This window comes from Dromiciops gliroides, chromosome 1, assembly GCF_019393635.1.
Source record: "Dromiciops gliroides isolate mDroGli1 chromosome 1, mDroGli1.pri, whole genome shotgun sequence".
Lineage (NCBI taxonomy): Eukaryota > Metazoa > Chordata > Mammalia > Microbiotheria > Microbiotheriidae > Dromiciops > Dromiciops gliroides.
The window spans coordinates 144859008-144882152 of record NC_057861.1 but is presented as its reverse complement, the minus strand read 5'-3'; the positions used below and the strand labels follow the sequence as shown (position 1 = coordinate 144882152).

The 23145-nt window shown below is 38.9% G+C and overlaps 1 protein-coding gene across 1 annotated transcript in view; it reads left to right on the top strand.

The window, feature by feature from the left end:
• Nucleotides 1–23145, top strand: part of CPQ (carboxypeptidase Q) — a 628024-nt gene that overhangs the window by 564970 nt on the left and 39909 nt on the right. The window lies entirely within an intron of this gene.

The following is a 23145-nucleotide window of genomic DNA, read 5'->3' as shown; positions in this document are numbered from 1 at the left end:
ATCTCTTGTAATTTGACTTCTAACCCCATCACTCAACTGAAACTGATCTCCCCAAAGTTATCAAAGAGCTTAGAATTACTAAACCCAGTAGCCTTTCTCATCCTTTTTGACCTCTCTCTGCCATTTGCCACTGTCTACCTCTTCTTCCTCCTAAAAACTCTCTTCTCTCAAGGTTGTCATGACTGAACTCCCTTTTGACTTTTCTGAGCGGTCTTTAGAAGTCCTCTTTGCTGAATATAACAAAAACAGAAAATATTGGATGTTGGAGGGGATGTAGGAAAGCTCGGACACTCTACATTGGTGGAGTTGTGAAAAGATAAAACCATTCTGGAGAGCAATTTGGAACTATGCCCAAAGGGCTATAGAACTGTGCATACTTTGATCCAGCAATACCACTGCTAAATTTATATCCCAAAGACATCCCCCAAAAGTGAAAAAGACCTATTTGTACAAAAATATTTATAGCAGCTCTTTTTGTGATGACTAAGAATTGGAAATCAAAGGAATGCCCATCAATTGGGGAATAGCTAAACAAACTGTGGTATATGATGGTGATGGAATATTATTGTGCTATAAGAAATGATAAGCAGGGGGCAGCTAGGTGATGCAGTGGATAGAGCACTGGCCCTGGAGTCAGAAGGACCTGAGTTCAAATCCAGCCTCAGACACTTGATACTTACTAGCTGTGTGACCCTGAGCAAGTCACTTAACCCCAATTGCCTCACTAAAAAATAAAAAAGAAAAGAAAAGAAAGAAATGACAAGTAGGATGACTTCAGAAAGGCCTGGAAGAACATGTATGAAATGATGTATAGTGAAGTGATCTGAACCAAGACAATCCCAAAGGACTATTGATGAAACATATTATCCACCTCCAAAGAAAGAATTGATATTGATGAAACAGACTGAAGCATGCTATTTTTCACTTTCTTTCATTTTTTTCTCTTTTAATCAAGTTTTCTTGTACAAGATGACAAATACGGTATTGTTTTATATAATCATACATGTATAACCCATATATGATTTTTTACTGCCTCAAGAAGGGGAGAGGGGAGGGAGGGAAAAAGGGATAAAATTTAGAACTCGAAACTATAAATAAAAATGCTTATTAAAAAAGAAGTCCTCTTTGCTGGATCAACATCATCATCTATGTTGTACCCTCATATGAGGGTATACCACAGTGATCTAATTTGGGCTCTTTCTTTACTCTCTCATAGAAATCTCATAAGCTTTCATAGGTTCAATTTCTTTGCACATTACTCAAAAATATACATATCAAGATCTCATCTCTCTCCTGAGTGATATTTGAGCACCAACAACTAACTACATGCTGAGTATCTCCACCTGGATGTCCCAAAAGTTGCTGCAAACAAAACACGTCCAAAGAATTACTCATTATCCTGGTTTCAAATATCTGTTTCTTCCTAATGTCCATTTTGGTAGAGAGTAGCACTATGTTTTTAGTTATTTAGGTTCAATATCTCAGTATCACCTTTGGCTTTGCTCTCCCTCAGCCACTGACTTAATATTTAATCAATAACTAAGTCATTGATTATAGCATCTCTTGTATCTGTCCCCTTCTTTCCACTCAAGTGGACAACTTTTTAGTTCAGCCCTTTATCACCTTCCCCCTGAATTATGAAAATAGCTTCCTGATTGATTCCCTTGTCTCTAGGCTCTCCTCTCTCCAATCCATCACCCATACAACTACAAAAATGTTTTTCCTAAAACACAAGTCTGATCATGTCATTCTCTTGCTTGAGTGACTTCTTTTTTTTTCTTTTTTCTTTTCTTTTTTTTTTGCAGGGTAATGAGGGTTAAGTGACTTGCCAGGGTCACACAGCTAGTAAGTGTCAAATGTCTTGAGTCCAGATTTGAACTCAGGTCCTCCTGAATCCAGGACTGGTGCTTTATCCACTGCATCATTTAGCTGCCCCTCAAGAGTGACTTCTTAATACCTATATGTTAATATACACACTCCTTTGCTGGTATTTAAATCCACTCACAATTCCATCCCAATGTATTTATCCAAGTTATTTTTATAATACTTCCTCTCATATACTACAAGTAGCTAAATGGTGTGGATAGAGTGCTAGACTTGGAGTCAGGAAGACCTGACACTGTGTGACACTGGACAAATCTTTTGATCTCTGTCTTGGTCTCTTCATCTGTAAAATGGGAAAAAATAGCAACTACCTCCCCAGATTTGTTGTGGGGATCAGATGAGATATTTGTAAAGTGTTTTGAAGACCTTCAAATACTATATAAGTACTAACTGCTCTCATCATCACCACCACCACCATCATCTCTATGTTCCTGCTAGACTTACTGATTTGCTATTCACCCTACATGACTTACATCTTCTGTCCTTGTGCTATCCTTCGTGTCTGAAATGTCCTCTTTCCTCCTTTCTTCATTATAGAACCCTACTTTCCTTCTAGACACAATTCAAGTACCGCCTCCTATAAGAAGTCCTCCCATATACCCCCTATTTTTAGAACTTTCACCCCACCCTAAAATTTTCTCAGTATACTATTTATATGAAAGGTAACATGGCATAGTGGATTGAGAATTGACTTTAGAATCAAGAACTGGGTTTGATCCCAACCTGCTGGCCTCTAATGCTTCCTTGCTTTGTGATCCTGGACAATTCTTCTAATGTCTCGGGCCACAACATTGCCAGACTGCATGGATAGGAGTTCCTTCACCAGAATTTCAATTAAATCATGGGTCCATCCTTGACATGTCCCCCAAAATTAAATAAATGATATATATATACATATATATATGCACACATATGTAAGCATCTACACAAGTATATGTAAATGTTTACTAATAAATCAATAGGCATTCATTAAGTGCCTACCATGTTCCAGGTTCTTGCAGAAGAGATGCAAGTACAATAAATGAAATTATCCTCATTCTCAAGGAACTTAAAACAAGTTTATATATAAATGTATGTATACATATAAATATATATAAATATATACATGTATGTATACATATAATATTAATATAAAGTGAATAAATACTAATATAAACAAAATAGTTAAGTATGAGGTGGCTCGACAAGGGAGGACATTAGCCATTGGAGGAATCAGGTACTTGAGATGTGTCTTAAAGAAGGAAAGGTATTCTTTGAGGTTGAGGTAGGGGAAAAATTTATTCCAAGCAGGTGGGATATCCAGTAAGAAAGATATGTTGGGACCAAGTTGTGAAGGACTTCAAATGCTAAACATGGGAGTTTCTGTTGTATCTTAGAGGCAATAGGAAGCCACAGATGTTGAAGGAGTCACATGGTCAGATCTGTAATTAAGGAAAATGACTTTGGAAGCAGAGTGGAGGGTGGACTGGAGAGGTGAGAGTTTGAAGAAAGGGAGACCAATTATAAAGCTTCTGCAGTAGTCTGGAAGAGGTGATGAGGGCCTGAACCCAGTTGGTAGCTGTTGTGAGTGAATGGAAAGGGTCAGATGCCGGAGAGGCTGTAGAGGTAGAAACAGCAAGAATTGGCAGTTGATTGGATGTGAGGAGGACTTAGAAGTCTGGGAGAATGCCAAAGTCAAGAACTTGGGAGATTGGAAAGATATTGGTTCCTTTGAAAGAAAAATTTTTTTAAAAAACAAGGAATTTTGGGGAGAAAATGTCAATTCTTTCAGGTGAGGAATGATTTCATTTTTGGCTTTGTATACTGAGTACCTAGCGTAATGCCTACCACATAGTAGGTGCACAATAAATGTTTATTGAATTGAGTTGAAAACATTGTTATCAAATTATCTTTAACATCAAGTGATTTTTGAATTGTGGTTATTGTGTGCTATATATCAGAGCCATAACCACCCTGGAACGTTTGGGGAAACTTTCTCATTTCAAGGCAGGTAAGTGGTGTGACGCATACAGCACTCGACCTGGAGTCAAGAAGACCTGGGTTCAAATCCCCTTTATACTCTTACTAGCCATATGACTTTGGGCAAATCACTTAGCCTCAGTTTCCTCAACTATAAAATGGGGATAATAATAGCACCTACCAAAAAATAAAAAATAAAAGCACCTACCTCCCAGGGTTTTAGTGAGGATCAAATGAGATATTTGTTAAGCACTTAGCACAGTGCCTGCCACACAGGAGGTATTATAGAAATACTAGCAGCTGTTGCTGTTACTAACATATGATGTCAAGGCCCCTGCTGGAAGTTCTTTCCCTATTTTCATTACTTGGTTCTTTTTTTTTTTTTTTTTTTGGTGAGGCAATTGGGAGTTAAGTGACTTGCCCAGGGTCATACAGCTAGTATATGTTAAGTGTCTAAGGCCAGATTTGAACTCAGGTCCTCCTGACTTCAGGGCCAGTGCTCTATCCACTGCACCACCTAGCTGCCCCCATTACTTGGTTCTTAACACAGGAGACTAAACTCTAGTTTGAGAATTGTGCTTTTGGAGCAATGTAAGCCATGTAAGCCCCCTTCCTTCACTAGTGAGTTATTCCTGGTGCTGTCATTTCAAGAAAGGGCCAGGCAGCCTAATTTCCCCTCTCAGCTGTGCTTCTGACTTTCTGGAATTCACACTATGCCCACACTGGGTCACTTCAACATCCCCCCCCACCCAAACCCACCCTGGCTTTCGTCTGTCTCTTGTATGTTATTATATACTTCCTGTGATGTCAAAGACTATCATTCTTTTTATCTGCATTTGTATCCCCAGTGCTTAGCACGTTGGTGGGCACACAGTAAGTGCTTAATAAATGCTCATTGCCTTGTTGTCTCAGACTTCTGCCTAGCACCTTTTTTCATGCCATATCAACAAAATGAGGGAGGAAGAGAAACATGTATCTAACATCTCCCAGTATTGTCTAACTGGGCTATCAGTTGGCTTAAGGTCAAGTCAGTGATGACCTAATAATTAAAATTGTCAAAAGAGATAAAATATGTAAAGTGCTTTTCAAACAATAAGGCAATCTATAAAGTTTAACTATTATTATTTTATTATGTTATGATTACCTTATTAGGTCAGTTGGTGGTTGTCCTTCATTCTCAAAAAGGACTAAAATGACATCACTATGTTGGGGTCAAATTAACAGTGTCCAACTGTGGCTGCTCAGACCAATATGAGCTTGGAAGGTTCTACCGCAGGTTGGGACAAATAGTTCATATGAACATTTCAAGCGGAGATATGTCTGAATTTGTCCAACTCATGTTTCTTTTGAGCTACTGCAATTCTGCTTTGCTTATAGAGCACAGCACCTTCTTTGATGTGGCCATGCCATGCTGGGTGGTCCTGTGTCAGTGTCTCCCATGTCACACAATCAATTTCAAAGTTCTTCAGAAAGACCTTGAGGAGGCAGCTAGGTGGTGCAGTGGATAAAGCACCGACCCTGGATTCAGGAGTACCTGAGTTCAAATCTGGCCTCAGACACTTGACACTTACTAGCTGTGTGACCCTGGGCAAGTCACTTAACCCCCATTGCCCCACAAAAAAAAAAAAAAGACCTTGAGAGTGTCCTTGTATTGTTTCATCTGACCACCACGTGAGCCAGTAGAGTGGATTTCTTGAACTGTTAGGTATTAGATTATTAGACATTACTGACAGCTCAGGCTGCTAATGATATTAATATTAAAGAAAAGAAATGGATTCCTTCCCTACAATCAGAATACAATTGCCCCCAAATTCTTCTGGGACCCTAGTATCATTCCTGCATACAACTCTGTAGGTGGTACAGTGGATAGAGTGCTGGACCTGAAATTCAGATCTGACCTCAGAAACTTACTCTCTTTGAGACCACTGGCAAATCACTTAACCTATCTGCATCAGTTTCTTCATCTGTATAATGAAAAGAATAGTAGTGTCTACTTCCCAGGGTTGTTGCAAAAATAAAATGTTGTTTGTAAAACACTTTGCAAATGTTAAAGCATCATATAAATGTGATCTCTCATTATTATAATGATAATAATTATTATTATTTTTACTATCATTACTAAGAAAGAAAGGAAAAAGGCTGATCACCTTACTCTTTGAATGTGAACCCCCACAGGGGAAATACATGCCTTTTTTATTATTTTTTTTAACAATTAATTAATTGTTGGAGCTGTGAATTGGTACAACCATTCTGGAAAACAATATGGAATCAGGTGAATGAAAGTGACTAAAATGTCCATACTCTTTGAACCAGAGATTACATTTCGAGGTGTATAACCCAAGAAGGTAATTGGTCAAAACAAAGGTTCATTATTCACCAAAATACTTATATTAGCACTTTTTTGTGATATCAAAGAACTGGAATTAAAAGAGATGGTTAAAGACTGGGGAATGACTAAGCTTACTGTGCTGCAGGAATTTAATGTACTTTGCTGCAAGAAATAGAGACCACAATGAATATAAAGAATATTTATATGAACTGATACCAAGTGAAGGAATCAGAGCCGGGAAAACAACAAATGCACCTACAGCAATGTAAATAGAAAGAATGACCACAAAATGGAAGAAACCAAGTGTTACGAAATCATAAAAAACAAATTTGGCTCCAGGGAAGAGATAAGAAAAAACACCTCCCTCCTCTTCTTTGCAGAGGTTAGGGATTAAAAGTGTGAATCATTCCACTTCACATCAGATTTTTCAATGTACAAATGGTTTTTACTGAATTTTTTTCCTCCTCTTTCTTTCTTAAAAAAAATTGTTAGAAAAGTTGGTTCTTTGGGAGGTTGGGAAAGAGAAAGGATAAAAGGGAAAACCCAGGTGATGTAAAAACAAAAGATTGTTTAAAAAACCAATTAATTCATCTCAAGAACTCAATAAAGCACTTTTCATATATTAAATAAAGCTAAGGAAACAAATCAAATGAAGCTAAGGAAAGAATGATGATGATGAACACTCTATAAAGATTGCTTTATATAGGTATAGTTCATATCATCTGAACTAATTGCCAACCTGGTAGTGGCTTAAAATCAGATTTTTTTCTTCTTTGATTATTAGAATTTGCTTTTACAAATGGTTATGTGCTTTCTGTGTAACACATTTAATTATCCGTGTTCAAGGTCACCCTTTGGTTAGGGGAATCTAAAAGGCTCATTGATTTCATTTAACACACGCTGTTTGGTTCTATATACTTCATACAAGTCCCAAAGCAGACCATTCAGGGATCTGTCACCAGTATTACACTGTACACCACCTGGATTTTTCCTTTTCAGAACCAAAGTGTGTTGCTGCATTAAAAATGATTAACAGTGCCACTATTGCTGAATAGCCTTATTAGTTTCAATGGTGAAAATTAGAGTAATTGAGATCTAAATGCTGTTGTAGCTAATAGCTTTCCCAGAGGCTCTGTTACCTTCTTTTTTCTACTCTGTGTATATTGCTATTGTTACTCAGTGAAAGATTTCAACTAAGTAGGACCCAGCATCTTTATGCTCCATGACTGCATACCTGGAGGTAAAATAGATAAGATATCTATTTTAGATATCTTATCTTTAGATAGCTTATTAGATCAGTTTTCAGCTTTGTTGAGGTCAGGTTTAACTTGTTTGATCCACATGTAGGTTGATGGCTGGGGTGGCGAAGCTAGGTGGCACAGTGGATAAAGCAGCGGCCCTGGATTCAGGAGCACCTGCATTCAAATCTGTCCTCAGACACTTGACACTTACTAGCTGTGTGACCCTGGGCAAGTCACTTAAGTGTTGTTCAGCCATTTTTTTGTTTTATTTTGTTTTGTTTTGTTTTTGTTTTTTTAGTGAGGCAATTGGGGTTAAGTGACTTGCCCAGGGTCACACAGCTAGTAAGTGTTAAGTGTCTGAGGATGGATTTGAACTCAGGTCCTCCTGACTCCAGGGCCGGTGCTCTATCCACTGCACCACCTAGCTAGCCCATAACCAAAGTGGTTTTTTTGTTGTTTTTTGGTTTTTTTCTTTTTTTGCGGGGCAATGGGGGTTAAGTGACTTGCCTAGGGTCACACAGCTAGTAAGTGTCAAGTGTCTGAGGCCAGATTGGAACTCAGGTACTCCTGAATCCAGGGCCGGTGCTTTATCCACTGTGCCATCTAGCTGCCCCCTGTTCAGCCATTTTTAATTGTGTCGAACTCTTTATTACCCCATTTGGGGACTTCCTTGGCAGAGATACTGGAGTGGTTTGTCATTTCCTCCTGCAGCTCATTTTTTACAGATGAAGAACTAAGGCAAACAGGATTAAGTGACTTCCCCAGTATCATACAGCTAGTGTCTGAGGCAAGATTTGGACTTGTGAAGATGAGTCTTCCTGATTCTAATCCTAGTGCTCTATCTACTGTACCACCTCACTGCCTCCAAAATAATAATCTGCTTTTTAAAAATAGCTAAGAAAATAAATCTCAAGTTATTGCATGAGACAAACACATCTAAAAGCCATGAAGAGTCATATAGATGAAACTAAAAAGAATGTATGAAAAGATAGAGGCAAGAAGCACCTAGGTTTGGAAAGAAGGGAGGTATTGTCATCGGGAATCAGTGTGGTATAGTAAATAAAAAACAAAAAGTGTCCCACAGATGAGGCTGGGACAACTTCATTTCAAATCCCACCTCAGCCTCTTAACTGTGTGACCCAGCCCATGTTTCTGAGCCTCAATTTCCTCGTCTGAAAAAATACAGAAAATAATAGATGGAACCCCCCTCAGGGGATGAAACCCCCTCAGGGGATGCTTGCAAGGAACAAATGAGTTCTGTAAAGCACTTTACAAACCTTAAACTGCTGGATAAAAGTGAATTACTTTCATTATAATTCATATCATTATTGCTAAGTAGCACAGGGGATAGAGCACTGTGCCTAGAATCAGGAAGACTCATCTTCCTGAGTTCAAATCCAGCTTTAGACATATGACCTTGGGCAAGTCACTTAAACCTATTTGCCTCAGTTTTCTTATCTAAAATGAGCTGGAGAAGGAAATGGCAAACCACTCCAGTATCTTTGCCAAGAAAACCCCAACTAGTGTCATGAAGAGTTGGACACAATTGAAAACAACTCAACATCAACAGCAATCATTATTATAATTTGCCTCTATCAATGGAGTATCCACACCAGTGAAATCACAAATCCATCAAAGTATCAGTGTCTAGTCTGACAAAAATGCATTAACAATTATTCAGTGTATCATTGAACCAACTTTTGAAACCATTATGCAATCACCTAATTTTGATGCTCTTTTATTAATATTTTATTTTATTAGTTGTATTTCACTAATAAACTGGAAACTCTACTTCTTTAATTCTTATGTTGTCTAGATCAGAATTAAAAGCACTTTTGGAGCAAAGAGAGTTTACTAATATGTTCTTATTAAGGGGAAATATAGCTTCATCCAATAGATCCTGGGAAAATGACCCAGACCAGAAGTCATTTGACCTGGGTTCTATCACCAGCGCCACTGTTGATTATATAGATAACCTTTTACAAGTCATGTGGTGTAATTGTGACTCAATTTCCCAGTGTGTACACAGAGATAATCATCCTTTCTTCCTACTTATCTAATAACATTGCTATGACAAATGATGAGACACTGTTTGTGGAACTAAACCAAGATCTGCATGAAAACAGTTGCATCAGTAATAAAAATAACTATTATTTATTATCATTATTTTTCTAGGCATAAACCCAGGTCTTCTGTTCCCCTTTTCACTGTACCCTTGTGCCCAGATATAAAACACCAAGAAAGGTAGCATTTCCTTAACATTTTGTTTTGGAGTACTCAGAAAACCTTCTCCCTGACTATCAACATCACCCGCATCCTGTCTCAAATTATTTTTAGGTTACTGAGATGCCAAGGTCCATGCCATATTCCTAAAAACCATCACTGTCTGCCCTTGGGATCCTTATGGTTCCCACACTCAGAACCTGAAAGGTCACCAAAAAAATATCTGACTCACTGAAAATAGAAAACAGCTGCTAAACTAGCTTGAAATGTACTAGGTTAAAAAAATGGGTAAAACCATAGAACCATTTCCATTAATGATTCAGTGTGTGGGTGCCCCACTGTTATGCAAGATCTCATGTAAGAGCAGGGGAAGGAGAATAAATTGGGAGGGGGAGTTGTCAAAACTGATTCACTTTAAGTAGAAAACTTGAAAGGGAGATTCATTGAAAAAGTCGCAGGGAAGCATTTCCATGGATGGGACAGCTTATTAGTACTACAGTGAGTATATCTTGGGCAGTTGCTAAAAATGATCTTTGAACTGGGTCAAGAATTGAATAGGAGAGGGCAGTTAGATGGCGCAGTGGATAAAGCACCATCCCTGGATTCAGGAGGACCTGAGTTCAAATCTGGTCTCAGACACTTGATACTTACTAGCTGTGTGACCCTGGGCAAGTCACTTAACCATCATTTCCCTGAAAACAAACAAACAAACAAACAAACAAACAAAAGAATTGGATAATAGACTGCATAGCATTTAGAAAATCACAAAGCACTTTCACTGATCCCAGGTTACTTGCTAACAACAACAACAAAGGCCATCTTTTAAATAACATCAGTATCCTTCTAGTGTTTTTTCTTAAATCCCTGAAAGTCATATGGTACTATGATCTTGGGCCCCTTGAAACTTCAGGTGACCTAAATGTAGAGATTCTAGATGGGTACAAGTAGGTTTTTTGTTTTTTTGTTTTTTTGCAGGGCAATGAGGGTTAAGTGACTTGCCCAGGGTTACACAGCTAGTAAGTGTCAAGTGTCTGAGGTCAGATTTGAACTCAGGTCCTCCTGAATCCAGGGCTGGTGCTTTATCCACTGCGCCACCTAGCTGCCCCATGCAAGTAGTTACTAGCATATTTCCGACATGACACCATTAAAGTACACAAAAGATAGCATCAAGAACTTATGTGGAGGAAGGCCAAGAGTGAAGGATAAGATCCACAGCCCAACTGGAGCACTGTCATTCAAAAAAGATTTTTAAAAACTGACCAAGTCCTCTAGCACATTGGATGGTTCTTCTATAGAAGACTGATGGAAAGAGATGGACAAAAATTTCACAAAAAGAGAAGGCATACCAAATTGGGGGGGGGGGAGGAGGTACACATACCCATGAATTTGTGGATCCACTAAAAGTATAAATCATCATTTTCATCTAGTATGTATTTACAGCTTGTTCATGTGTGTAATGCTGAACTTAGTACAACTTAGTAGGCATTGTTTGTTTTGTTTGTTTTTTTTCTGAGTCAGTTGGGGTTAAGTGACTTGCCTAGGGTCACACAGCTAGTAAGTGTCAAGTGTCTGAGGCTGAATTTGAACTCAGGTCCTCCTGAATCCAGGGCTGGTGCTCTATCCACTGCACCATCTAGCTGCCCCTAGGCATTGTTTTTTGACCAATTTTTTTTCCTTCCAAACTCTTTAAATATTTCATAATTTATGCTTTGAGAGAAGTCTTTGGATGTTTTACCTGGCATTTCAGGGTGCCCTTTTATGATTGTCATGGTATAATCTGCATTTGTACCAGTTTGGGTTTTTTTAGGGGCAATTGCTCCTATTTGGGTAGACATACCATAGGATCATAGCTTTAGAGCTGAAAGGAATCTTAGAAATTGTCTGGTGTAATGCTTTCATTTTACAGATAAAAAAACTGAGACCCACAGAAGTTTTTTGATTTTCTCAAGGTCATACAATGCCAGACAATAAAGCAATTAAAGGGAGTTACGTATTAGTCCTCCCTGTGAAGATATTGGCCAACTAGAAAGGCTAAACAGTCTTCTTTGAGATGACATGTTTTTCTACTAACACATGGTGTTTGAGGGTACTACTTTTTTTTTTTTTTAGTGAGGCAATTGGGGTTAAGTGACTTGCCCAGGGTCACACAGCTAGTAAGTGTTAAGTGTCTGAGGCCAGATTTGAACTCAGGTACTCCTGATTCCAGGGCCCATGCTCTATCCACTGAGCCATCTAGCTGCCCCAGTACTACATTCTTGCATTGCTATAGTCAGAGAGCAAACTCCGTGTGAAGTTCAATTAAACATACCCAGACAAGCATAGCCAAGTGTGGGGTCAGCTCTAATGAATAAGAATAATAATAATAGCTAACATTTATATAGTGCTTACTATGTGCAGGTACTATGCTAAGCACGTTACAGTTATTATCTCATTTGATACTCACTACAACCCCATCAGGCAGGTGATATTATTCCCATTTTATAGATGAGGACACCAAAGCAGTCAGAGGTTAAATGATTTGTCTTTAGTCTTTGTTGTTCTGTTGTTCAGTCAAATCCCACTCTTCATGATCCCATGAAGCTATCAGAGGTACTGGAGTGGTTTGCCATTTCCTTCTCCAGTAGATTTAAGGCAAAGAGAAGGGAAGTGCACAGGACCACGGCCATTTTTAAATTTTTCTTTGCTTCATGCTTTGCAATGATATTGCAATGGTGTTATGCCTCTCCATAGTTAGGCTGGTCTTTGGGAAATGGATTTGGATTGGGCTGTAACCATATTTCAAGCCTTTCTAGCATGCTGTAACCTACTAGACGTTACAATCCACTGACACAGACTTTGAGAAGACAGGGTCATGTCCGTGCCATGATGGGGCATCAGAATAGGATTTTGTGGAGGCTTCAGGTAAAACCATAAGAAAAAAGGCAGATAAAATCAAGAGATAGTTGTAAAGTTGGCAATTCTTTTACTAAAATTTCTGCTCCTCGTTAAAATTTTCCTGGTCTCTAAAACCAGTTGTGGAGACCCTGTATGAAATATACTTCGGTGGGGAGGGGGAAGGACACCTTTCTTGCCAAAGCTGCAGGGGAAACTGGACAACAGTCAGACAGAAATTAGGTTTAGGCCAATACCTTACACTATACACCAAGCTAAGCTCCAGATGGATTTGAGACTTCAATATAAAATGTCACGCCAAGGAAGAAATTATCTTTCAGATTTATGAAGAGAGGAAGAGTTTATGACTAAACAAATCATAAGATCACACGCAAAAATGGACAGTTCTTATTACATAAATTTTCTTAAAATTCTTCATAAACAAATCTGGTATAATCAAAATTAGAAGGAAAATGGGTGACTGGAAAAAAAACTTTGTGAAACGTTTCTCTGATAAAGGTCTCGTATCCAAGATATAGAAGGAACTAATTCAAATTTATAAGACTAAACACTATTCCCCAATAGATATGATTATAATACTAGCTAATATTTATTTAACCCTTGCTATTTGCTAAGTGCTTTACAATTGTTATCTTATCTGATCCTTATAACCCTGTCCAGTAAGCATAATTATTATTCTAATTTTACAAATGAGCAAACTGAGTCAGAGTTTAAATGACTTGTTCAGCCTCACATGGGTAATGAGTCCAGATTTGAACTCAAGTCTTCCTGCCTCCAGGCCTAGCATTCTAACACTGTGCCACCAGCTGCTTCCAATAGATGAATGATCAAAGGATATGAACTGGCAGTTTTTAAAGGAGGAAATCCAGGATATCAACCATTATATTAAAAAATGTTCTAAATCACTTCCAGCTCAGAAAAATACAAATTAAAGTATCTTTGAGGTCTCACCTCATATCTATCAGATTGGCCAAGATGATCAAAGAGGAAACTAACAAATGATGGAGGGGCTATGAAAAAGAAGATTGGTGGAGTTATAGATTCGTCCAGCCATTCTGAAGAGCAATTTGGAACCATGGTCAGAAAATTACCAGACTAAAACTACACATACCTGTTGACCCAGTGATGTGACTACAAGGGCTATACTTCCCCTCCAAAGACAAGAATCTGTGTACAAAATATTTATAGCAGCTCTTTTGGTGATAGTCAAAAATGATCAATTAAGGGAATACTGCCTGCTGAGGAATGACTAAACAAATTATGGTGTATAATAATGGAATATTAGTGTGTCATAAGAAATTATGAAAGAAACCATTTCAGAGGGAACTGGGAAACCCTCTTTGAACTGTTGCAGAGAACTGAGTAGAACTAGAGGAACAATTTGTATAGTGATAAAGTTATAGAGAAAGACAACTCAGAAATACTGTAGAATGCTAACTGATTGAGTGAAAGACAAGAAGTCCAAAAGAATAAAGATGAAACATGCCACTTATCTCCTGACAGAGATGATGAACTTAAAATGAAGAAAGAAAAATACATTTTCAAACAGCAAATGTGCAGATTTGTTTTGTTGGACTAGGCCTCCTGTGGATTGACATAATTTTTTGTTTTTGTCTTTTTTTAGAAATTTGTTCAGTAGAGTGGATGTTAGCAAAAGGGACGTGAATTTTTAAAAAAATACTTGAAAAAAAGAATACCTCAAAACATATGGAATGATTCCTATGTGTTTTTTGTTTTTTGGTGAGGTAATTGGGGTTAAGTGACTTACCCAAGGTCACACAGCTAGTAAGTGTTAAGTGTCTGAGGCCGGATTTGAACTCAGGTACTCTTGACTCCAGGGCTGGTTCTCTATCCACTGCGCCACCTAGCTGCCCCTCCTATGTGCTTTTTAATCCAGCCTCCTAACAGAGGACCCAGTGGGAGCTTCGTAACCCAGGTGGACTATGCCATGTCCAGTAGTTCCTTTAGAACCCAGCCAGATTTTCTATATTAGCTTAATTCCCAAGGAGTTGAACATATCTAGAAAGGCTTTCTTCAGGCTAAGACTGACTATATAGACTCCCAGGCATCTCAAAATACATAATCTCAATTATATTAGGTTTAAATGTTGTTGTTGATGTTGATGTTTGTCCTTCAATTCTCGAAGAGGCCCATGACTTTGTGAGGTGTTGTTATGACTTGCAGTGAATTGGATTTAAGTGAGGAAGGGCTGTGGAAGGTCACCAACCTCACTCTTTCCTCCAGAGCCATCTGGGTCCAGTGACAAGATATAGATCAGGACAACTGGACATGACCCTGGATGTTTAAGGCAATTAAGGTTAAATGACTTGCCCAGGATCACATAGCTGGTAAGTATCTGGGGTGAGATTTTAATTCAGGTCTTCCTAACTCCAGGACCACTTGATCAGTGAGATCAAAAAAAGAAAAGTCAACAAAAACTTCAGGATTAACCTTTGGTACTTTGAGTGAATCACAACGTCAGCCTCCTAAGTATCTCTTTCACCAGTGCAGATTGCAGTCCTTCCCTGCCTTAGTAAAGAGTTGCATAAATTGTAGCCTCCAAAATAGTTCATAACCTGCTGCCCCACCTTCTTTATATACTTTTGAGTTTATACTCAGGCTTAGCCATGGATAACAGACTTACTGCCTCATGGTCATAGCCTTTCAGCTTTGAAGGGTTTACCAGAAAATGTGCCAGGCTGGCTCACGTAGCCTTTAAAATCCCAAAGTTGCTTCCATGTCACCTTGGAAACTTGAGCAGAGAAAATAGGAGTCAGAGCTGGGAATACATTAAGTATAAAGATCCACTGGTGGGGGAAACAGGAAGAGAAGGGTCTAAGGAAATCCCTTAAATGGATAACTGGGGATTGTGCCTACCGAGTTATTAAACTCGTCTCCTTTCTCCACCCTTTGCTGGCCTGCTTAATGAGTTTCTCAATTATTTTCTTGCATTGGATATAGAGACTTTCACTCTTTCTTCCTCCTATTTCATCTGTACAAATTTAGTCCATTACCTACTTGGGAGGAGGTAAGTAGCATTATTCATCATGTCCTCTTGAGTCATAGTTGGCTGTTGCATTGATTAGAGTTGTTAATTTATCACACCAAAAAGAACTGCTATCAATATGTTTATACAAATGGGTCCTGTTCCTCTTTCTTTTATCTCTTAGGGTTATAGACCTAGGAGTATACCAGTGTGTGCCTATTTTCTCATTGCCACATCACCCCACTAACTCATATTGAGCTTACAGTTCATTAAAAAAAATGCTATTTTCACCTGTGAAGCTGATTTGTGTGTGTGTGTGTGTGTGTGCGCCTAAGTGTAAGACTTTATATTTATCCCTATTAAAATTTCTCTTTCTAAATTCAACTCAGTGTGCTAGCCTGATATTATCATTTTGGTTCCAAAGTCTGCCCTCCGTTTTGTTTGCCATACCCCCCAGCTGAGGGTCATCTTCATATTGGATTATTGTGCCATCATTGCCTTTATCCAAGCCACTAATAAAAATGTAAGAGCATAGAGTCCAGCACAGGACCGTGGTATACTCTTACTAAAAGGTTTCTAGTTATGGTGACATTTAAAAATTAATGATTAGTCTTTGAGTCTGGCTATCCAAACAGTTCTGAATCCTTTTAATTCTATTGTCATCTAGTTCACATACAACTAGCTTTTCAATGAGAATAACATGAGATACTTTATCCAAAGCCTTGCTGAAATTCTAGGTAAAATAAATCTGTAGCCTTTCCCATTTTAGTAGCCATTTCAATGAAGGAAATGAGGTTTGTTTGGCATGACCTTTATGAAGCTAGTTGGCTCTTAGTAATCACTGCATCCCTTTCTGGATGTTCATCAATCATCTCTTTAATGATTTACTCTAGAATTTTCCCAGGAACTAAAGTTAAGCTCCCTGGCTTATAGTTTTTATACTCTCTGGTCTCTTCTCTTATTTTGAAAGTTGGGACATTTTGGAAATCTGTTTAACGTGATTATAGATGTATAACCTATATTTCATTGCTTGCTATTTTGGGAAGGGGAGAAGGAAAGGAGAGAGGAGAGGAAGAAAAAATTTTCAAAATGAATGTAGAAAATTATCTTTACATGTAATTGGAAAAAATAAAATACTATTTACAAAAAAGAAAGAAAGAAAAGAAAGTTGGGACATTTGTTCTACCTAATCCATTTGGGGGCGGCTAGGTAGCACAGTGGATAGAGCACTGGCCCTGGAGTTAGAGGACCTGAGTTCAAATCTCACCTCAGAGATTAGTCAAGTCACTTAACTCCAATTGCCTTAAACATCCAGGGCCATCTCCAGTTGTCCTGATATATGTGGTATATGTTATATATGTGATATTCAGTGGTTTTATATATAAAACCACTGAACCCAGATGGCTCTGTAGGAAAGAGTAAGGTTGGTGACCTCCCTCACTTAAATCCAGCTCACTACAAGTCATGACATCACCTTGATGCATTGGTCCTCTTAGGGAACAGACAAACAACAGCTCAACCTAACTCAATCTTGTGGCACCTTTTCCATTTTCATGATCTTTCAGATATCACTGACAGGGTCTCAGCCATTGTATCTTCAAATTCTTTCACTACCTATAGATCTAGTTTGTCTGGGTCTGGTTACTTGGACTAATTGGAGGAAGCGTAAAATTATTTTACCATCTCATTACCTTGGGAATCAACTCCCTGCTGGCCAATCCCCTTCGTATTAGTGAGATGTGCAAATTTAGAGACACATCCACCACAAATGTTCTCAGGGATTATTTGTGCTTGACCTGTAGAAGAGCCATCCAAGGTCATATTGGTCTGTTCAGCCATAGTTGGACACACCGTACCTTGACCCCAACATGTTGATGTCACTTTGATCTTCTTCCAGAATGAAGGACAACAACCATAACCAGTAGTAACTTAAACTCTCAGTAGTGTTGAGGGCAGGCTAGAGGTCTCTATGGTTACATGGGGTCCATGAACTTTAAAAAAAAATTTTTTCGGGGCAGCTAGGTGGAGCAGTGGATAGAGAACCGGCCCTGGAGTCAGGAGTAACTGAGTTCAAATCCAGCCTCAGACACTTGACACTAGCTGTGTGTCCCTGGGCAAGTCACTTAACCCCAATTGCCTCACTAAAAAAAAACAAAAACAAAAATTTTTTTTTCATAAATGTGTTTCAGTGTAATTGAATCCTATATATGTTGTTGGATAGATTTAAAAACCTTTTTCTGAGAAGTCCATAGATTTTACCACACCACTAAAGTTAATAGCATAAAAATAACAATTTAAAAAACTTAAATAAGCTTTTGGTTCAGAAGATTGGGTTTCCAGTACTCACAAGACATTTCAGCATGCTAGGCTCGCCTGCTGGGTGAGCTTCAGGTTGTGTTGGTATGTTTTGTTTTTCTATAGGGTTTAGAACTTCAGTTCTTCTCCTGGACTCTGCCCCTCTTGGCTTCATCTGTGCACAAAGATTAATTTTGAAATGTTGGTGTATGTGCATGTGTGATCAGAGAACAATATGTGAGAGTAGAGCCCTCCTCCTTAGGCCCTTAGGCCTTCAAATATAAGTTTAATTTAACACAGAAAGTAAATGAGAATGTTCAAGTGGCCAGATTTCCCAAGATTTGTACTCTGGCAATTGTCCTAATACTCCCTCCCACATCACTTTACATCCGCTTTAGGAGGGCTGGGTTTTCTGTTCACTTTTTAGACTACACCCTTGTTAATTGTAGTCATAATCACATTTCTTACAATCTGCTTTGCTGAACCAAATGGCACCTCATCAGCTAACCTTTTGCTTCCCTTGAAATGCTGTTAAAAATTCAGCCCTGTTTTCCCTGAGGAAAATTAAAAAATATATGAAAAACAGTGATCTCAAAAATTCATAACTTCTTTTAAAATGTTATTTTAAAAAGTGGTGGGAGCGTGTATCTTTGAAATGGATAGTATTTACCTGTTGTTGTTGTCTTTCATTCTGGAAAAGGACCATGATCTCAGGAGGTGATATCATGACTTATGGTGAATTAGATTGAAGCGAGGGAGGGCTATACAAGGTCACTAACCTCACCTCACTCTCTCTTCCAGAGTCATTTGGGTCCAGTGTTAAGATATAGATCAGGATGATTGGAGATGGCCCCAGATGTTTAAGGCAGTTGGGGTTAAGTGGCTTGCCCAGGGTCACACGGCTTGTGTCTGAGGTCACATTTGAACTCAAGTCCTCCCAATCTGTTTGCAGAACATGCAATTATTTCCTTGTTGTTCAGTCTTTTCAGTCATGTCCAACTCTTTATGACCTCATTTGGGATTTTCTTAGCACATACACTGAAGTGGTTTACCATTTCCTTCTCCAGCTCATTTTACAGATGAGGAAACTGAGGCAAATAGGGTTTAAGTGACTTGCCCCAGGTCACATAGCTAGTGACCCTTTCTCTAGGGAGAGCAAACTTATTTCTCCTCCCAAATCTTTTCCAAGTTTCTTGTAAATGCCACCTTAAAGTTCCATATTCTATATCCATGTATCTTTTTTTCTTCTGGGGAATCATGGAATTCTAGGTTTATCTGGCATCTTACCAGTTTTTCCTATGTAGCCAGGCCACTGGACTATAATCAATTCAATTCAGTAAACATTAAGTGCCTGATGTGGGCCAGGTACTGTGGGGATACAAAAAGAGACAAAAGACAGACCCTGCCTTCAGGGAGTTTACAGTCTAATTACAATCAATTTTAGCCTCCTAATGATTACTAGGTGTGTAGCCCTAGGTAAATCACTTTGCCTCTCTGAGCTTCAGTGTCTTGATCTATAAAATAAGTGGTGGGAATAAATGGCCTTTACTAAACTGTCCACTTCTAAATCTAATGATCCTCCAATATCATGACCTTTCGCCAGTCATTTCCCTCTCTGGGTCTCAGTTTCTTCATCTATAAAATGTGGCCTCTGAAGTCCCTTCTTAGTCAATAATTGCCATAGTAATCATCACAGTTGTGGCAATTGACCTAAATGGCCTCTGAGGTCGATGATGATGTTATTGCTGTTGTTCTTACATAATAATTATGGCGATTATGATAATAGCTATAATTTATCTAGCACTTTAAAGTTTGCAAAATACTGTACACATATCATCTCATCCTATCCTCACAGCAACAGGTACATGTTATTATTTCCCCTGTTTTATAGATGAGGAAGCTGAGGCTGAAGAGTATTAAGTGACTTGCCCAAGGTCATATAGCTAAGCATCTGAGGCAGGATTTGAATTCAGCACTTCCTGAACTTGCCCACTGTGTTATATAGCTGCCTAACTCTAGACTTATGATTCATGATAAGATTCATTCACTGATTCAGCGAACATTTATTAAATGCCTTCTATATGCCAAGCACTATGCTAAATGCTGGGAATACCAAAAAAAAAAGACCAAAAAAATGGAGCTTACAATCTAATAAGAAACAGCATTTTACAAATATATACAATGCAAGCTAAATGCAAGGTGAATAGGAAACAATTAAAAGAAGGAAAGCACTAGATTTAAGGCAGCTAGCTGGTGCCATAGTGCATAGAGCACCAGGCCTGGAGTCAGGAAGACTCATCTTCCTGAGTTCAAATCTGGCCCCAGATACTTACTAGCTGTGTGACCCTGGGCAAGTGACTTAACCCTGTTTGCCTCAGTTTCCTCATCTGTAAAATAAGCTGGAGAGTGAAACAGTAAACCACTCCAGTATATTTACCAAGAAAACCCCAAATGAGGTCATGAAGAGTTGGACATGATTGAAAGGATCAAACAACAAGGAAATAATTAAAATAGGGAAAGCACTGGAATCAAGAGGGTTTAAAGAAAGCTTCCTGTAGACGGTGGGATTTTAGTTAAGACTTAAAGGAAACCAGGAAAGCCATTAGTCGAACTGGAGGAGAAAGATGTTCCAGGCATGAGGAACAGCCAGAGAAAACGCCAGGAGCCCAAAGTGGATTTTAGGATTTAGTGCTGATAGGCACCTTAAAGATTATAGAATTATAGATGATAGAATTACTGCATGGAGGGGACACTAGGATGCAGTAAACCCACAGTCTTTCCCAGGCAAACAAAATGAAGACAATTTTCTTGCATTCTGGATACTTATAAGCCTCAAGGTAACCCTTAGTTTATACTCAACAGTTTAGCTCCTTCCCTATCAAACTTCTTACCTACTCTTTAACTACTGAATGGGTGTTGCCTCAGACAAAATGAGACTTGGGAAAGACCTTAACTTAAAAAGGTCAAGGTCTCCCACCACATCTGAAGTCATAGCCAGTTGTCCTGACCTACATCTTGCCACTGGACTCCAGTGATTCTGGAGGAGACAGTGGGGCTGATGACTTTGCACAGCTTTGCCTCACTTAAATCTAATTCACTTGCAAGTCAGCACATCACCCTCCTGAGGTCATTGGTCCTCTTCAAGAATGAAGGACCAACAACACAAGTTTAGGCATCCTGTTTTAGAATGGACCTTAGCAAATGGAACCTTGTCTATTAGAAAGACATTAAGATATTGTGACCAGAGATCATGCCACATTAGAACTAGGTGAAGCAACTGGGAACGTTTAGCCTAAAGACTTATGGAAAAACAATAGTTGACTTGAAATATCTGAAGAGTGTTCACATGAAAGGCAAATCACAGTCATTCTTCTTGGCCATCAAGAGCTATACCAAGTGCAAAGGGTGGTCATTGCAGAGAGGTTTCAGGTCACAGATCTCAAAGTCAGAAGAGACCTTAGAAGCTACTGAGTCTGACACCCATCTGAACAGGAATGCCCTCTACTATATACCTGACAAATGACCCTCCACTGTTTGCTTGGAGACTTCAAGTGAAAGGGATCCTGGAACCTCTGAGGAAACCTTTTTCACCTTTGGATAGTTCTCATTATTAGGAAGCTTTCTTGATGTCAAGCCTCAGTCACTTCTTTGCAACTTTTACTCATTTGACTCATCTAGAAGCAAGAACTCATTGTAGGGTTCTATGTTCTGGAGCCAAGTAGAACAAGTCTAATCACTCTTCCATGCAGTAGCCTTTCAGATAATAGCTAGTATGTTCCCTTTACCCCCAAATCTTCTCTTTTCTAGGCTAAACATTCCCCATGCTTTCATCTGATCCTCATTTGGCATGATCATGAGGTCTTTCACTATCCTAGTTTCCATCTGACATCCTGATATTTCCCAAAATGTGGTACCCAAAATGGAACACAGTACTATGGAGTGGGTCTCATGGTGATAGAGCACAGTGAGGCAAAGTATATCCCCAATTTTTTTCTCTCTCTTAAATTTGGGATCCATCATAGGTGACCCAATATGAGACGGGGTGCTTCAGAAGGCAACAGGAAGTCTTCATGCATAGAGTGGATGACCATTTGTCTGAAAATGATGTAAAAAGTGTTTCTGTTGTACAAAAAATTAATTATTCATAACTATAACTAACCTGGGAAAATTATATATAATTAGATTTATGAAAAATTATGATTATATGAAAAATGATAAGTTTAGAAAAATTATAATTGGGCCTTAAGTCCCTTTGTGGTCGCCATTCAAATGTAAAAATATTTTTACTGACTAGCCTAATTTTGGGGGGCTAAAGCTGACTGGAGGACTAATCTGGGGACTTTTGACTATTTGGCTATCTGACTTCCACCACACTGCTCCGCTATTGATAATCTAAAGATTAAGAAGCCTCTTAAACTAAATAATCAAAGCAGAGTTTATTTATGAGATACTATTGAAAATTAAGAATACACAAAAATAAAATGTACAACCTGACTGCCTTCCTGTGGTCTCTTTCCCACCTGCTGCAGTTCAAACTTCTTGAATACAATAAGGGCCATAGCCACCTCCGGCCTCAGGGCACGTTACACTTTCCCTGGTTTGTAATAAGGCCTGTAACCTTGTCAGCCCTGTCTCTCCTTCTCCGAACCAAAATCTCCTCCGTCCTTGTCTGAGCTCCCCTCTAGTCAGCCTATCTAGTCCGTCCTCCTCTAGTCAGCTCCTCTCCTTAATCTTGTCTCTCTATCTAGTCCGTCCTAGCTCCTTCTTTTTTTCCTGTCTAACTCCCAGGTCTATATATACCTTTTCTTCTCTCCACTCAAATCTTGGGCTTCCTTCACCCCCACAGACCAAGCTAATGGCTGGTTTTGGGGGGGGGGGTGCACTCCCACTTCACGTGCCTCAGCACAGGCTATCTTTCAGATAGCTCCGCTCAGGTCGGAGAGAGCTGGGGGCTTCCTTCCCCCCCCCCCCTGACCTGGCGTCTTGTATAGCCCATGGGGCTCTTTCACTCAGCTGAAGCTGAGGAGGATGGGGAGAGACCCTGAGGGCCTAAGGCTTTCTAATCTCAGCCTGAAGGTAGGGTCCCCAAATCAAAATAAATTTCCACACTGTCAAGACACAAGTTGGTGTAGATGATTTCTTAAGTCCCTTCCAGCTTTGAGATTTTGTATGTTTCTATTCAGAGGATGGGAAGGAGCAATTGGAAAGGCAGAAATTTAGTGTTTGTTTAGTGAATCATTTCAAAACTCAGTAAGTGAGAAAATATTTTGGATTTCTAACTGGATATTTGAAGTGATATTTCAAAGTAAAATTTGTCCCACCACTGTAAATTGAAA